Below are 3,482 nucleotides of genomic sequence, written 5' to 3'. Positions count from 1 at the left end.
GGAACCTAGCTCTTCTAACGCAGCAGTTCTCAACCTGTGAGTCGCAACCCCATTGGGGTTCAAATGACCCTTTGCTGGGGTCGCCTAAGACTGTCATAAAACGCAGGTATTTACATCACAATTTCTAACAATAGCAAAATTAAAGTTACAAAGTGGAGACAAAAAAATAATGTTGTGGAGGTCCCCACAACAGGAAGAACCGTTATTACAGAATGGCGGCATTAAGAAGGCTGAGAACCGCTGTTCTAACAAGGCGCCAGCCCCTAAAGTTTCCACTGCCTTCCATCAACAGCCCATTTCACTATGAATCCAATAACCCATTGGTGAAATGAGAACCATCATGAACTAACTACTTCCCAAAGGCTCCCAATTCTGAACACCACCGCACTGCATAGAAAGTCTTCAATACATGAGCTTCGAGAGGACAGTTCACATCTGAGCCATGTGTCACGCTAACCTTTTTAGTATTCTTCATTAACTTAGACCCCAGTAAGCTTAGATATATGGTTTGATGTGGTTCACGGAGCCAGGAGGTCTAAGACCCAAGAGAATGATACCTGCATTGTGGAATTCAGGTCTGAAGTCAGAAAACTTAGAATACATGTTGACTCTGCTTCTCTCCTCCTTAGACCATGTTTAACTGCTCTGGGCCTCCCTCCCCCATAAATAGGCATCCAACAGTACTGAAAACAGCCTGGTATTAGCATAAGAACAGACAGGAGGAATAATGGAACCGAATAGAAGACCTGGATATTAATCCACACACATCAAACACCTGATTTTTTACAAAGAAGCAAAAAATATCAAATAGAAAAAAAAGAACGCACATTTAACAAATGGTGCTGGCATAACTGGATATCAACATGTAGAAGAATGAAAATAGACCTATATTTATTTCTATTTCCATGCACAAAACCCAAGTCCAAATGGATCAATGACCTCAACACAAAGCCAGCCACACTGAACCTCGTAGAAAAGAAAGTGGGAAGTACACTTGAACGTATTGGCACAGTAGACCACTTCCTAAATATAACCCCAGTAGCACAGATGCTGAGAGAAACAATTAATAGATGGGACCTCCTGAAACTGAAAAGCTTCTGTAAAGCAAAGGACACAGTCAACAAGACAAAATGACAACCTACAGAATGGGAAATGATCTTCACTAACCTGGTGTGATCTCCAAAATATACAAAGAACTCAAGAAATTGGTCACCAAAAGAACACATAATCCAATTAAAAAAAAAATGGAGTACAGACCTAAACAGAGAACTCTCAACAGCGGAATCTAAAATGACTGAAAGATACTTAAGGAAATGTTCAACATCCTTAGTCATCAGAGAAATGCAAATCAAACCAACTCTGAGATTCCATCTTAGACATGTAAGAATGGCCAGGATCAAAAACACTAATGACAACTTATGCTGGAGAGGTTGTGGGTTAAAGGAAACACTTCTGCATTGCTGGTGGGAATGCAAGCTGGTACAGCCCCTCTGAATGTCAGTGTGGTGATTTCTCAGAAAATTAGGAAACAACCTTCCTCAAGACCCAGTAATACCATTTTTGGATATATATCCAAAGGATGCTTAATCATACTACAAGGTTATGTGCTCAACTATGTTCATAGCAGCATTGTTTGTCATAGCCAGAACCTGGAAACAACCTAAATGCCCCTCAACCGAAGAATGGATAAGGAAAATGTGATACATTTACACAATGGAGTACTACACAGCAGAAAAAAATAACACGGCTTGCAGACAAGTGGATGGGGCTAGAAAACATCATTTTGAGTGAGGTAACCCAGACCCAGAGAGACAATTGTCACATGCACTCACTCATAAGTGGTTTTTAAACATAAAGCAAAGAAAACCAGCCCACAAATCACAATTCCAGAGAACCTAGACAATAATGAGAACCCTAAGAGAGACATAGACATACATGGATCTAATCTACATGGGAAGTAGAGAAAGACAAGCTCTCCTGAGTAAATTGGAAGCATGGGGACCTTGGGAGAGGGTTGAAGGGGAGGGGAGAGGCTAGGAGGGGAGCAGAGAAAAAAATGTAGCGCTTAATAAAAATTTTTAAAATGGTAAGCATCCATTCCTCAAACAAGACACAGGAACAAATGATACAGATGTCTGAACCCACTGATAAAAACTAACTTCATGCTGAAGATGCAAGGGAAGGGAACTTAACTAGCCCAGGCCAGGCATGGGTAGAAGACAGAGGCTCCTCACTGAGAAACCAAGCTCCGGGGCTAAGCCAATGTCCTAAGCTGAAATCCCACCTCCTCCACCATATCCCCAAGTCCCCAGGACCATGGAGTATTTAGGGATTCTGTGCTCTCCATAGAAAGCGCATGGAGGTGAACAAACCTGAAAATTCAATGTGGAAAGACAGGTGGGTCAGTCACGTGTCCGGCTGCATCTTCTGCCCTCTAGGCCTGGAAAGAGAGCCCTCTCGAACAATCTCTCCTCCCTTCTGCCTACTTCAACTGGACCTTAACATCAAACGTTGGTTTTAAAAACTTTAGGCCCAAGAAATCTCCAGGGCAGAGCCTGGCCCCTTGCTGTGTCAAGCTCCATCACAGATCTGGTCACAGTTATTTTAGGATAAGCAGGCCCAGCGTTCCCAGAAATCTGCACTGCCTTGGGCAATCCATTCTGGGCTCTGAGTATTTAGAAGATCCCACAGTTTCTACTCACAGCTCCAGGGCCAGCTCTCAACTGCCTGTTTGCCAAACAGCCCTTCCTCCCTTCTTCCTGGAACTAGAGCCCACATTAACGTGAGAGAAGGCAAAAAGTCTGGCAGGTCCACATTCCCATAGAATTCCTCCAGGACCGCCTCCCTTTCCTTTGTCAGTGACTGACAAGAACCACACCCAATCAGACATCATTATTCTTGATGATGTGTCATGCAGGAAATAAGTAGACAAATGTCCTGTGAAGGAGACCTGGACACAGAAAACCCAAAGAACACTCCAGCCTGGGCTCAAGGAACCTCTTCCATTGTTGAGATGTAATAAGGTGTTTATATGAAGTCTCTCCAAAGGTCCCATGTAGACAGCTCTCTGCATAGAAAGTACATGAGGGTCAACAAACCAACCTACAAATTCAATGTCCCAAAATAGCGTTTATTCTTTGGCACTTCAAACTTGGCAAAGGTTAATATCAAGTCACACGATAATTAAATTAGATCAAGATCACAGAAATGTCACTGGTGATCATCTTTGATTCCATGAACAAAAGGGACCTGAAGGGGTTAGAGAGAAAAGCAGAGGGAGCGCTACAGGGGTCAATCAGCCAATGAGTGCACGTCACTTTCCTTTATTCAAGTGATTCTCGTGTTATTCAGATATCCTGCAGGTGGTAAGAACATTTTTTCATTATGAGCTAGGTGTTGTAATTTTTGTTGGTTGTTGCTTTGGAAAATGTTTCAATGAATAATTTTGAGGTACTGTGGAATTTTTAAATAATTTTTCAAAG

This window comes from Chionomys nivalis, chromosome 11, assembly GCF_950005125.1.
Source record: "Chionomys nivalis chromosome 11, mChiNiv1.1, whole genome shotgun sequence".
In the NCBI taxonomy this organism is placed as follows: domain Eukaryota; kingdom Metazoa; phylum Chordata; class Mammalia; order Rodentia; family Cricetidae; genus Chionomys; species Chionomys nivalis.
The sequence above is the reverse complement of the archived record's forward strand: the minus strand, read 5'-3'. Positions refer to the sequence as shown.